The sequence below is a fragment of the Perca fluviatilis genome, chromosome 10 (genome assembly GCF_010015445.1).
Source record: "Perca fluviatilis chromosome 10, GENO_Pfluv_1.0, whole genome shotgun sequence".
Lineage (NCBI taxonomy): Eukaryota > Metazoa > Chordata > Actinopteri > Perciformes > Percidae > Perca > Perca fluviatilis.
The window spans coordinates 28,781,592-28,797,044 of NC_053121.1; the positions used below are offsets into that span (position 1 = coordinate 28,781,592).

Genomic DNA, 15,453 nt, shown 5'->3' on the forward strand with positions numbered 1-15,453 from the left:
AGCAAATTTCAACTTGCATCATTTTGTAAAAACCCCCAAAAATAAAAAAATAAAAGATCAAAGCAGTCAAACTCTGCATAGTTTATCAGCACCAGCCAAAATGTCATGGTCAACCAAAATCAGGGAAGTGGAACATGACAGAGAGAAAGGTCGGACAGCAGGAATCCTCTTCAGAAGTTAAGATCCATCAGATTTCTGCATCAGCCTACAATCCCCCAGGGGTAAAACATAGCTAAAAAGAGGGTATCAAAGTCTATACAATATAAGTTGCAAAAATTAAAACCCAAAGAGATAAACATTTTTACTCACAAACAAACAGATCTCTTGACTAGTAAGTCTGTTGAGTTTGTTTCCTTCTCTAAATCTAGATCTTAAAACAAGCAGAGAAACACCTCCCGCTGATCCCTTCCCCCTGGCCTGAATCTCTACAAAAATAATCAGAAAGAAACAAATGTCTGCTACATCTGTATTTGTCTACTGCGTTGGGTTATTGGATCCATTCTTCACGCTTACATCCTATGACCCCTGACCCAACGAATAACTTCCTTGTACCCACCGGTTTAACCAGTCACATCCAAACAAGTACACACCTTAAAAACAGTGTATAGATGTCTTAGTGTGGATTGTATCTGCAAGGAGACAAACAGATACCAATCACTAAACATGTGACTGAGATTTAAAGATAAACCTGCCAAGAAAAACAAGTACCTGATAAATATATTGACCCGAATATGAATTATGGTGTTGTATTATATTCCAACACGGTCTCACGGCAGTTTGTGAAATTGGCACGCCATTTATAATCTAACGATTCGTGTACAAGAACACGTTTATCTCGTTTTTTTCGTGGTGGCCAGCACGAAATGGGAACCATTAGAAATGCACCGATTACAACTTTCTAGGCCGATTCCGATTTCTGATTTTCATTGAGTTAGGCCAGCCGATACCGATTTTAGGCGATTCTGATTTAATTTTTTCTAACCACTTTACAGCACACACAAATATTTATTTTATTTTATATACGGTTGTGATTTGGAAAACAACAACAACGGGTCTCCGGGGGGAAAGTCCTGTGTTGTTTGACCCATCCACCACCCCAACCAACCTCCTTACGCCGATTTTCGGCATTTCATACTACTCGCTACTGTAGTCGTGCTGTGTTCACGACATATGTTTCCCATTGAAATACATTAGTTTACATTTTCGTGCTGGCCACCACAAAAAAAAACATGACCATTTCACGAACTGCCGTGAGACTGGGTTGTATATTCAAGGACAAGACAATTACATATTCACAACATCAGATATTATTTGGGTTGGTATGGGTTGTTTTGTAGCCTTATTGTTGCTATGCTAGTGGGTGTCTTCAAGTCCATACATAGTGGGCCAGATGTACGTACAAAAACGAAAGTATCAGCGCCATGGCCAACCCGCAGAAAGCGCACGCTGTGATACTTCAGGTTTCATCGAGTGCAGACTGCGATATTCCCACTGCTGATGCCATGACTGTTTGAAATGATCCTGATGCAAATATTTGTAATGTAGCAAGGAGTTTAACAACTGCTGGAATGGTATGTGAACGCTGAGTTGGAGATTCAATGTAGTATTGTAGTATTGTAGTATTGCATGGCTGCTTGATCTGTAACGCTTAATGATTTTGTGTTCGCTCAACTGAAAAAGTGTGATCCTTGTGGCAAACATCCTTTCAGCTCGTCTCCTTGGCCTATGTCTTCGTCTTGCTCGGATTACTGCTGCCATTTCACCAGGAGGCATGTGCGAGGAAACCCGCTTCCAGGTTTACACCTGCTTTTAAGAGGCGGAGAATTTTCACCGCAAAATAGAGGTGCGCTTTCACGGGAGGTTTTTGTACCGCGGAATACATAATTAGGCGCACTTTACGCTTTCCCTCCCATCTCTTTATGGGAAACTCCCACTTTCCCCTTCACCCTCCCATGAATGCATATGCATGACACAGATTTTTTTTTTGCCATTGACAGTTCCCGCGACAGGTAGTCTGTGCTTTTACCTCAGTGCGGCCTGTTTGTACATACCTCGCCATGCTTTTATGCGCACATTGCGAAACAAATACGCCTGAAGTGGGCGCAAAAGCGTTAGTACATCTGGCCCTGTGTATCCTTTTGAGTAAATCATCCCTAAACAAAGAGTTTTGTGTTTTGCTGCCACGAAGGAAATGCATTCATGACGAGCGAAAACCTCTCCCAATGTCGAATTCAGAAACAAATCGTGGACTGAATCAACTCATCTGGGTAGCAGCCAAATACTAGCACTATCACGGATAATGAGCTTAAAAAGAAAAGTCTGAAAAATGCTAACTGCTGGACACAATAACATTTTGACCGCTTCAAAGAGCCGGAGGGAGTATTTGACTGAGAGACAAGCTGCACAAATGTGGGATTCACATTCTGCTCAAATTGGAAGGATTTTATGTTCCACTTTTATGAGAAAAAAGGATGATAAGTCTACTCCCAACAAGACTTTTTCCAAAAACAATTGTTGGAAAAGAAAGGTTGTCTTATATTCAAGTCGATAAGGACATATGAAACACCTTCAATGCAATTCTTTGAGCATTTATCTTGAAACCTTATGGGAATGATGTAAATTTTCAGCTAACATTAGGCCTAGGTCAGTTTGCCATCCAGGATGTTTAACTGCTTAACTGCAAGAAGCTGAGTAACAGGAAGTCTATTAATAACCTGCTTAATATGAAGTTTTTTTATGTTGATCTGAAGTGTGGCAAGCAGCACACAAAGAGTACACACAGCTGGCTCGGTCTACTGTATATACAAAACACTCATAGATTGGTGTTCAAAGATTAAACATTGCAAATGAAAGACTGTGGTTTAAAACATATAAATACATAGAGGAAAACTATCAATTAAAACCCACAAACACCTAACAAGCACTAAAGTTGACCTAAAACCTGCTTGTGCCCATTTTAAGCTGTCAGTCATTAGCAGTGAGCCCTACTGTTTGTCTTGTGGCAGTAAGAGTAAATACACAATGTATAGCCAATAATATTAGGATAGTAAGTTTAAGTTGCTCTCTTACCTCTTGCTCTTTTATTAAGGCCAATAATATGTTTACCTCATTATATGTAGTATTAACTATGTCCCAATGTACTGTACACATTTTTATCTGTTTTTCAAACTATGAATTTGACTGTGTCTTATGGCTCTTAATCACATCTTTTTTTTAATAGACATCCATAATGTAGATTGATCTGCAAAAATGTGCAAATCAGCATTCAGACGTCAGTCTTATTCATGCATTGAAGCTCTTGCTGGGTGATTCCCCACACATGCAGTTTCTCCAAAAAGCACTTTTACCCAAAAGCTTTGGGATCCTGACTCGTATTCTTGTGTACCAACTAATGCTCGCTCTGGACAAAACATGGTACAAGTCAAGCGACCAGTATTATTATTGTATTATTGTGTAATATGCTTAACAATGTAAAAAAAGAAAGAAGGTTATTTAGTTGGAAACAAAGGCCAAGTTTCAGGCCAAATGTGCTATGCTATATTTTTTTTAGGCCTACCGGATTTTCAGGTACTATAAATAATCCGACTCAGAATCATGGCAACACAGTTGGTAGGTGCAAGACGAGGGTCATTTGAATATTCTGAACTCTACTTAACCAGACCAAAGCTGAGTACATAATTTAACATGTGCTATCTCTTAATATAAGCCTATCTGCCACTTTGTCTGGCTGTCAACACTTACCTGTCTGTCTACCTATTTACCCATGCTTCAGTTTACTTAAGACGCATGAGAGGTTGTGCACACAGAAATTGCCAACCTCCCAGAAGTATTTATTGATGCAATGTACTGACCTTGCAAACATCCATGTGAACAAAAAAGAAAACATCTTGTATGTGAAACACAAATGTTCTTTTTGCTGCCTTTTGTCCTGCACCTGTACACAACCAGGGTTGGATGTGCACACTTTTTTGGTTTATTTCAGTTTACTTACAGTACAATGCTTCTCTCCATGCCAGGGTGTCTATTTGCTTGTTTATCTGTACTGTTTCCACAAGAAAACAAGCTACTAATTAGTGCTCAATAAATCAGTAATTTGAGCGCACAAAGTAAAGTTTTACTTTTGATACCCTCCAGGCTTCGTAGGATATAGTGGGTCAGCATTTGCTTACAGTTTTGAAGTCATAGTTCTGTGTCTTACAGGCAGATAGCAGCAGGTCAAGTAAGGCTGGAGGAGGAGAGGCAGTGTTATGCAGAATAAAATAGTATTAGAAAGAGAATGGTAGAGGAAGATGAGAGGATAGAAAGCAGTGGGGAGAAAGGAAGTGACAGGAAAAAAAAAAAAGTGTGAGGTAAAGAGAGGCAGAGCAGGAGAAATACAACAGAGGCAGTAAAGCCAGTGTTTGCCCTTGAATCAAGAGCAGCAGCTCACTGACCTAGAATTAGTTTAGTTACTTCTCACAGGCCCCCTTACATGCCCTGTCAGTAAAAAAGGGGGGGGGTTTTTTTTTTTTTTTTGAACAAACCAGCAGAATCTTCCCGTTTTTTTTATTTTTAAAAAGGTGTTGGGAACATCAAACAAAAATAATGAGATATTTACCGACTTATTTTTATATATCATACGGTGTAATGGTAAATTGACTTCACTCCTATAGGCCTAGCGCTTTTGAATTGTCTTCAAGTGGATTTCCTTTGAAGCCTGAGGATCTGATGAATATGCCTGCCCGACAGGATAAACAGAGCAAAAGCTTGCTCCATGTGCAATCCAGCCTACCATATTTGATATAGAGCTGAAATAATTAGTTGATTTACAGAAAAATAATAGACAACCATTTTAATAATGATTTCGATTTTTCATGTAAAAATCAAACATTTTCTGTATCCTGGTTTTCAAAGGTAGAGATTCATTTCCTGCTTTTCTTTGTTTTCTATGTCAGTAAATTGAATATGTTTGGGTTTTGGACAGCCAGTAAGACAAGAAAAGCAATATGAAGTCTTTAATTTACTGTTTGTAAAATGGCATATTAATTGTATATATTCTATAGACCAAACAATGAATTCATTTTTCAAGAAAATAATCTCATATATATATACACACACACACATTCATCAACAACAACAAAAAGAGGCCTATGCTTTTATCAGCAATATCTCTTCATATGCATACTGTATAGTTACGGTGCAACCACAGCCTTCTGTAGCTAGCGGTTAATTGCCACTGTGCGCTTCCACTGCCAGGGTTAAGTGACCTGCTTGATAGCATTTGCTGAAGGAGGAGGGAGATTCTCTGAACTGGTGATCTACTAGTCTGGTTCACTACACTCCAGGTTATCATAGTTTCATGTCACTCTCCACTACGTTTCATAAAAGGGCTGAAATGCCATACAAGTGCTCTAAAAGGGGAAACAGTAAAATAAGATCCATATTTTGATGGCCTAAGGGGTTGTGACACTGCAAAAAGCTTGAACGCTAACAGTGGAAACAAGTGCAGCTCTGTGCTGGCAACAGTGGGCGTACAACTTACAGCCTTAGCAGAGCTTGCCAGAGTCACTGGGCACCGCCTCTTCTGATACAATGACATTGAGCCTTATTGATTTAGTATTGATCTACATCACCTCTCTCTTGCTCTGTCTCACACTGATGGAAATTTCCAGAGCACTGCTTACGAAAATACCAGTATGCGTCTGCCTTTGCTGCATTAAATAAAAGATCCCTCTCTATCGGTTGTCTTTATATTCTGTACATGGCTGACAGCTCTACGAAAGCAGCGACGGTGCGATGAGGAATGAGAGAGTACAGCGTATAAATGAGGAAATCCCGTGCCTGTTAAATATCGTTGTCTTTGCGCTATTATATTGAATGAGACTCAATTAACACAGAACAAATGGGATACACAGGATAGTACTAGTCTTGTAATTTCCATCTGTGCCTTTGTTTAAACAACAGATCAAAACACCAGCTGGGAGAGTAGCTGACAAATGAGCAGACAGGAGAGCATGCAAACAGTGACCATGCAGACTGACAGTGCAGATCCAAGGATTGTCTCACACAGCATATGAAGTGACAGGTTATTGTTGTATGTTAAAGTTTTTTAATGCCCATTTAATGGAATTGTACCTGATTTTTATGACTAAGATTGTTGGCCTTTAGGCTATAGATGAGTGGTTTTTAGGCGGTACTGGGTCCATTTGTTGGTAATCCGTTTAATTGTATTTTAATTTGCCGACCCCCTGGTTCAAACAGTGATTTTTTTGTCTGAATTCAGTGATTTTTTTATCATCTATTATTAGGTTGGATAAAGTGGTTATGGTTGGAGATTTTAATATTCACGTCGATGACATGTCTTGCACTTTCACTGTGTCTGGTCCCACACCCGTCAGGGGTCATACTTTGGACCTTGTTTTTACACTTGGTCTTAATCTTGACTCCGTTTGCCCTGAGGAGCTGCATATTACTGACCATGACTGAGTTTTGTTTAAATTCGCTTTTGACTCATGGTTGTAACTTTGGGTGTTAGGTTTTAATCTTTTAAATGATTTTCATTGGTCTTTAAATTTTTTTTTTTTGCTAATTTTCTGTTGGATCTTACGTATTTTTACAAATGTTTATCATGTGAAGCACTTTGTGACTTTGTCTGTAAAAGGTGCTATATCAAATAAACGTATTATTATAATATTATTATTATTATTATTATATTATTATCAGTTCAAACAAGGGCAGACAAATGAGATCAATACGCCGATTTGCTGCTCAATCGTTGCCAGTGGCCAAGGGTCAAATGCATTATTTTCCACATGCAACTTAAACTGTAAAAGTCATGTGAGGAACACACAGTAGAGTAGATTTTTTGTTTATGATGCACTACTTAGATTTCCTTAACTCTCTCACACTGAAGGAACAAACTACATGAGCAAAGTCCACCTTAAATGACAAAAACCTCAAAGAAAATTTACAACTGGGCAGTGCTAGTCTTGCTCAGCCAAAAAGCTAATTTGTATTCCTAATTTTCTGCTAAAAGGCCATTTCAACATCATCAGTATCATTAATCACTATTTCGAGAGCCCTAGTATCAAAATTTAGTTCTACCCAAAAGCTAGAGATGACCAATTGAGCATAGCTCCAAGAAAGGAACTACTTCATTAGGTAAGCAACAACTCTCAGTCTCACCAGTGTTGTTCACCAATAGACCTTTTTCACGGCAGACATGTTGACATGTCATAGTAGGAAAAGCACAGGTGCATTCAAACCCATTACTGATGGCTGCATTCCACTTAGGAGAGGCCCTGGTATTGTGCATGCTGACTCACTGAAATAGCTTACCGGGACACTTGATGGAATTGAGCCATCGTTAAGGTTATCAATTTCAGCTGTGCTTTTCCTACTATGACAAGTCAAAATGTCTGCTGTGAAAAAGGTACATATGGATTTTCAGAGTCGGCTCTTCTAACCAACGACTCCGGAAATAAAAGCGTGGGCTAGGGGCGTCTTCGGTAAATTAATTTGTCATGTGCTTCTGGTTCTATTACCATTCTTCTAGCTAGTTTTAAGGTTGGGTTATTTTGAGACATGACTTGGTTTGTAAAGTTAACATCCTGCCATGCTGTTACTCTTAGACTGCTCTGTGTACAGTCACACAGCTAAAAGTTCAGTGATTTGACCGACAAAATTAAAGTCCGTCGACTACGGGTGTCTTCTCAACTGTTGACTTAAATCGTTGGCTTTTAGGGAGCAGGCCTGGGTCTAACGTGACTCTAGAGCAGTGTTGGCTAGTTTTGGTCACTGGGTCTGCTGCCAGGAAACAGACCTTATTACTTTCTTCTTCAACCTAAGCCAAGCAGCACTATACTGCCAAGTCCAAGCCAGGAAAGCTCAACTCTGAGGTCAAGGTTGAATTAATCAATTAGCTCATGTATTTAAACAGCATCAGTCTACCTAACAAGGTGAGCATGGATCACTCAGTATCTAGACAGTGATATCGGTCGGGCTGGTAGACTGATTGACCCAAATGTGTCAATAATAAAACTGAAGCTGATGAGAGCTGAATCAACGAGAGATTTGTTGTTGTCCATTAAACTAAAAAATCTTTACACGTGGCTTTGGCCCATCTATCAGCGGTAGTATTGCTTAACTAATGGACACACATGACAATTTGGTAATATTAAACATTTTAGCAATTTCTTAAGTATAAACACAAAACATAGTTACATGTTCTCAAACAGGGTGTATTTTTTCTCTTTTATATATCACTGTAAGCAGGTTCTTTCTTTTTTTCTATTGCTCAATTTCTAAAAACATTTAAAGATATTTACACTTAAAAAGTTAATTAATTAAACTACAAAAATCAATCGGTTGGTTAGCAAAAAACAATCTAGAGGTATCACTTTTAGCTCTTGTACCTTGAATGGGCATTTGTCATTTAATATATAAAGACCAATGTGTGACCAAAAAGATGTTTAGTACATGGGAATTTCCTATCACACTTTTGTTTTAAAATATCTTTCAAACGGAAAACCACAGACTTAATCTAATGCAAAAATCCACCAACCAGGGTGGAAAATGGCGCCTAATGTTACAGATATAGGCTATGAAGGTGGGTTATCCTGTATTTCCAGTCATGTGACTTTCATCAATACGCAATCTCTGTTGTAGCTTGACACATTCAGCAGATGCTGTACAGTTAATAGCACTGCAATTAAACCTACTGAGAACATGTTCTTACCCCAGGATTACTTCAACCCAGCCAGCCGCTCAGCACAGGATTTCTCAATCTGCCTCAAGATAAGGCCTTCTGCTTCTCAAGCCTTCGTTTGGTGCGGTGTAGCACAAAAAATGAAAAATGATACAGCAATTTATAAACGAAATAAAGATTATGCGTTTCTGTCTGATTCAGCTAAATTAATAGCTTGTCTCACCAAATCCCCTGCCATTACCCAGTGACATACTTCTGGCAAAGAGGAAAATATGTTTGATGAAAAACAATTTATGGATAACATAAACAGTTTGTTTTGGCGAATCCAATGAATTGACAAATCGAGGAAATTCCTGAAATTGATGCCAAATCCTGTGAATCCAATAATGCCCAAAAGAAAAAATATTTACCGGTTGCCAAACAATTTTTTGTATTTATCAAACCAAGGTAAGATTTCTATTTTCTGAAATGCATCGTGTATTTTGGCACAAGACAATTCCAGTCTCGACACTGTGGTTAAAATGTTCTACAGGTTTCAGATAAAAGGTCTTAGGCTAGTGTGTCCACTTATCAAATTATCTTCTGCAATGTTTTGTGCTTACAATCAAATGCAAGGAAAAGATGTGATTTATGAGGGAACATTTTTTTTTTATTAGTGTCAGCAAGTCACATTAATTATTTTACTACATTTCTATGGCTTGTTAGGTGTTTGTGGGTTTCAATTGTTAATTTTCCTCTATGCATTTATATGTTTTAAACCACTGTCATTTGCAATGTTTAATCTTTGAACACCAATCTATGTTTTGTATATACAGTAGACCGAGCCAGCTGTGTGTACTCTTTGTGTGCTGCTTGCAACACTTCAGATCAACATAAAAAAAACTTCATATTAAGCAGGTTATTAATAGACTTCCTGTTACTCAGCTTCTTGCAGTTAAGCAGTTAAACATCCTGGATGGCTAACTGACCTAATGTTAGCTGAAAATTAATCAAAGATCTTTTGGTCTTCCTATGTCTTAATATGTTCAAATGAACATGCATAGACAGGATCTGAAAGTAAAATGCTCTTGTGGGCCTGATTTTCATGGGGAAAGATAACAACACATGAATACAAGATTTTTTTTCTCCTGTAGAAGCCTTTGTTATTTCAGCTGCCTGATGGACTATCTCCATTTACACAATCTTTGGGCCAGGTCAGTGCCACACTGCGGGAACAGCACTTTCGGCTTATTTTGGCTTAATGTACACCAGAAGATAATGCTCCAAGGCTTCTTTTTAGATAATAAGATGTCTCTTTTCCTTTGTAGCCTGCATCATTGTATTTCTATACAATTGCACTGCTTTGATTACTCCTTAAAATTACTGTCATCTTATTATTTTGTCCAATGTATGTTATGCTGCAAAATAGCAATAATTAAATGCTTAATCATAAACGCTAATAATATTTTAACCAATAAAAAGCGAGGTTATGAAACACTGCAGACGGATTAAATCTGGTGAACTTCTGGCAATGTGGGTCCAGCTTAAGAGAGATTTGGACCACATTTGGTTTAGCTTGGCCCCCATCCACAGAGTCTAAAACAACCACTCAGTGACCTGGCAACAACAATCCCACACTGCAGGCAGCTGTGTGGTTATGACACTGCTGTGACTGCTGTGTGTGCGCGTGATTTCCTTCCATATAAAAACTATGGGTCGTCTTACATACACAGTCTTATCTCACACAGCAGGAGGTTGGAGAGTTTTGACACCATTGCTATGTGCATACGTGACATCCTTCACATAAAAGGCTACAGGTGAATGCTAATCATGGCAATGCCTCGAGTGTCTCCCTGAGGTTGCATTTTATTAGTATCTTCACTGAGTTAACTCCACATTTACAATCCGATCGTTTTCAAATGTGTGGCTTTAACATACTATTTTAGCTCTATAACAATGTTTAGGAACCCAAACTGGGCAGTGAATCTGTATCTAGGGGGTTGCAATTTAAATTAGTCTGGGAAGTCAAGTTAGTCAAAAACATTAAAATATACTGACTGAGTTGCAAGGTTAATAAACCACCTAGCTAAAGCTTAAATGATTAGACGGTCAACAAGTCGATCTATTTTAATAATCAGTTAATCTTTTCAGTAATTGTTCAAGCAAAAATGCCAAAGATTTGCTGGTTTACAACTTCTCAAAGGGAAGGATTTGCTGCTTTTCTTTGTTATATGACAGTAAACTGAATATCTTTGGGGTTTGATTGCTTGGTCAGACAAAACAAACAACTTGAATATGTCAATGTGGTCTTGAAAATATTTAGGAAATTATTATTTCTTTTTTTTAAGAATCGGGGACGTTATATTTTCTGAGACTTAGACATTCAGCTATCAGAACGCCTACAATTAACTGTCAGATGAATCCATTATAAAACAAATAGTTAGCTGCTTGCAACCCTGTAGCTGAGACATACCACAGCCCTGTGGTGAATCGTTTATGAATGTTATGTTTGTGGTGCTGCTAAATGGTACAGAAATAACCTAAGCAGCTGTTTCTAATATCTAATTAATATAGACTGGCCCAAATATTAAAAATATCTCTCAGAATTACACAGCTCAACAGCACCACAAACTATAACCTCCAAAATGACCATAAAGTTGAATCAACACCTCTCTAAAACAGTTACAATAAAAAAATAAATAAATATGACTTTAACCTTTGTGAAGGATTTATTGCTGGACTGATGTATTAGACTGCATATGTTCAACTGAGTGTAATACACCATCATTCCAACGTGTATTACAGGAGCTGACTCAACATCAGCATCATTGCAGAGTTGACCTTTACTCCAGTCTGTCTATAGACACATTTGCTGTATCTTACACAATAACCTAGTTGTGTTTTGCCAACAGATTAAACTTTACTGAGCTATATTACAGGTTTAGCATAAGCCCTTCAGATAAGACCATAGATCATTCGTGTTCCACAAATAAGCTGCAGGTTAAAGTCAAGTTGTTTGTGTTGTTGCTGAGATACTAAAGTCAGGAACCTAAAAACAGATGATGACAAAAATAGATAATTCTTCACAATGAATGTGTTTACCTTTGAATCTTAAGTAAAATTTCCTGGTAACTGCAGTATTACTTCTTTACATTAACTAAATACACGCCTCCACCTCTGTGTATGCATACAGTACATTAGTATATTGTTAAAGCTAAATGCCACATAGATGCATTATCTAATAAGCATGTAGTGCAGAAGCATCAGAGGCTGCTGTAGCACTAAAATACTGCCAGGACAGTTAACAGCACATAAATAACTTCCTTTATGTTAGTCTTGAATTTAGATTTATTGTACTTACTTTGTTTTCATATATATATATATATATATATATATATATATATATATATATATATATATATATATATATATATATATATATAATTTCTTTTTTTTTCTACCCTTTTATACAACTTTTAATATTATTTGTGAAATCCACTTCATTTTTCAATCAGTTTGTATTTCTGATTTGATATGCCATATAAATGAAGTTATTATTATACAAAATTGCAATGATCATCATTAGGTTGGTTGATATTGGCATATTGTAGGACTGCAAGTAACAATTATTTTGATAATCGAATTCTGTCAACATTAAAGGAATAATCGTTTAGTCTGACTCTATATATGATGTCTCCTTATAGCTTGTTTTGTCCAATTAACAGTCCAAAAATGATCAAAGGACTATCAAATAGGACAAAAAAAAGCAGAAAAGCCTCACAAATAAAAAGCTGGAACCTGGGGGACTGCAATTTCATCAATTAATGACCATCCAAAAAGCTGCAGATACATTTTTCCATGACTGACTAATTGATTAATGCTTCAGCTCTAAAATTTTGCTAAATTAACTTCCTAGGAATTAGTGAGATATAGATATATATATATATATATATATATATATATATATATATATATATATATATATTACCTATCGTGTATGTGTGAATTAAATTGCTGGCATGTATGCACAATAATGCAAGTATGCACACAGTACCCTAAACCCTTTTGTACTACAAACGTATGCCTAATATAGCACACTATACGGAAAATCCGTCCTAATTCAGGGTAATGGCCGGATACGATTATGCAATGTGCAAAGGATTTCAGAGAGCCCAGAAATGAAAGTCAGCCCGTCGATTCCTTAAAACAACGTTTCTGAATTAACTGTTACACATACAAACACATTCACCAGGAAACAGCACAGACAAAATAGATTAATGGCCAACACTGTGCCAGAAAACACTAGAACATTCCTGCACAGACAGCTTAATATAACCGAGCTGCTGGAGCATCTGTGTAAATTGTGAAGCTTTCCAGAAACAGTCTGAACAGAAAACGAAACTACCGGCTACAGTTCAAAAGAACAAGAACTCCAGACACCCGAAACAACAGGATGTAACATTTCTGTACAATTGTAGTGTACAATAACCGTCAAAACCAGGGTGACTGAATTGCCCGTTGCATCTCACATTCTTGATGCAGAAGCAAAGACACAAATCTACTGTTTAACGTTACAACGTGTCTGCGAAACTGAAAACAAGAGGAGTTATTCAGTTTTGCTAGTGGCATCCAAAACCCCTCAAATATTTAATTATTTATGTCAGTTTTTCCTTTTCTGTCTCCGAGTTAGCTCGATGTGCCTGCAAAGGAGCCACAGATGTGATGGAACTGCCTCCGTCGCTAGCTGTTAGCTCCCAAAAAACACAAATAAAGCAACACACGGTTTAACACCCACTATGCACTTACATGTTAGCCTCCAAATAAAGATACAACTGCGGCAGATACATTCAGAAAACACATGCAAGCTATAGTTAATTAAACAGATGACAGAAAGCGTCAGACACAGTTAGCTTTAGCTGGTTAGCATTTAGCTACTAAGATGCTGAGTGAACCAGAAGAAGCGCTGTTAGCAAGGCGAGCTAATCAGTCGCTCAGGGGTACCTTACCAGGTCAAAACAAACAGGAACGCGGAGCAAGATGCATTAATTTCTTGTTTCGTTTCTGTAGCCGACGTCTGGAGAGACAGCAACTTCGATGAAATCAAAGCAGACGCTGTAGAATTATCGTTGGAGACATTGCAAAGATACTCGAAAATAATGTGGTTCCTGTTTTTTGCTTGGACTGGCTCGGATGCCCGTTTGCAGGTCGTTGCTTAGCGAGTCTCTCTCGCACACACACACACCCTCAAGGGACGAACCTGCCAAACACTGACCCCGCCTCTCTCACTGTGAACACAGTGGGAGGCGAATTTGCGTTTCCTACATCAGTGGTTACAAAACTTTTTAATGGCAAGGAACCCTAAACTGACACAAATTAGACCACTGATCCCCATTTTAAAATATTTATTCCCAGGGACCCCCATATGGTAGGATTGATGCTTTTAAATGTTTTATCACATTGAGTGTATGGAACCCATCACCAAAATAGTCACACATGCTGCCATTGTGTTACTTAAGATAGAATTGCAGTGAAATTCCAGGGTCACCCTGGAACTCCCTCAAGGACCCCTGGGTGTTCCCGGACCCTACAATACACCCATGGTTTCATCGGATGGCGAAGGCATGTCCCACCCTACTCTGCCTTACTCTGTCTCTGATTGGCTTACTCTGGTATTCTTACACAAACCCTAACCAATCCCACTCCTCATGTCTAAACCTAACCAATCCAGCCAACGAAGCCTTCGCCGTTCTGGGAAAACGCAAATTCGCCAGAGGGAAACAGTTGCCAAAAATACTGTCCCCTCCTTGCAGAAGGCAGACAGGCAGAGGCAGCTGACTTAAAACATACAAAAAAGCTTTGTCTTTCATTTATCTGTTACTCATTTTATTCATTCTTTATTATCGACAGTTTAACCAACACAGTGTCTATGTCACAAGTTATAGAACATAGAAGTAGTGTAGTATAGGCCCACTGAAGTACAATTTTAAGGTACTTTACTTGAGTATTTCCATTGTTTACTTTATACATCTATTCCACTACACTACAGAGGCAAATGTTGTACTTTTGACTCCACTAATATGTATTTGATACCTTTAGTTACTTTGCAGATTCAGATTAATAATACAAAATATAATAAACAAATTGATTATGATATATTATATTGGCTAAAGATAAGACTTTGTTAATCCCTTGGTGAAATTCTTAAGCTTCCCAACAGCAGTGATAAAAGTTACTAAGTATATTACTGTACTTTACTTGAATGTTTCCATTTTATACAATCTGTAATCTTAATGTCCCCTAATCTGCTTCTTTAGAAGCTTTTATCTGCATCTCACGTATTTATCAGCAGATAGAGTTTGCTCAATGAGGTAGTAAGGTAAATGTATCAATAATATCCTGAAAGTGACAGTTCTTAACAGTAAATGCATTTAGCTTTGAATGTTATTGCTGTTCTAGATACATTACGTATATAAAGGCTCAGGGATCATTTGCTCTGCTTATACCTTTATTACATTAGTATATTGTTATACCTGATGAGAGTTATCAAGTCTCCATGTAGTACACCCGCATCAGAGGCCCCTGTCATCCCAACTGGCACTAGTTTTGTGTAGACATAATCAGATACATTAAAGTTATTCATAATATTGGCATGAACTTTTATTTTTCATGTACCCATTTATATACTTTTAATATTTTTGGGGAAACCATTGTCGCATGTACCAGTCTATGACTCAACATTTGATACATGTATCTTTTAAGTAAAGATATTGTTGTAATTAGTGTCTTTC

At 37.7% G+C, this 15,453-nt stretch overlaps 1 protein-coding gene across 5 annotated transcripts in view; it reads right to left on the bottom strand.

Annotated features, from left to right (window-relative positions):
* Nucleotides 1-13,917, bottom strand: part of fam13b (family with sequence similarity 13 member B) — an 80,646-nt gene extending 66,729 nt beyond the window's left edge. For 4 of the 5 annotated variants that reach the window (XM_039812788.1, XM_039812789.1, XM_039812786.1 and 1 more), the window contains exon 1: nucleotides 13,672-13,917. The gene's annotated coding sequence lies outside the window, so the exon portion shown is untranslated. The remainder of the gene's footprint in view (nucleotides 1-13,671) is intronic. The other variant, XM_039812790.1, reaches the window with a different exon arrangement.
* Nucleotides 13,918-15,453: the final 1,536 nt, after the last annotated feature.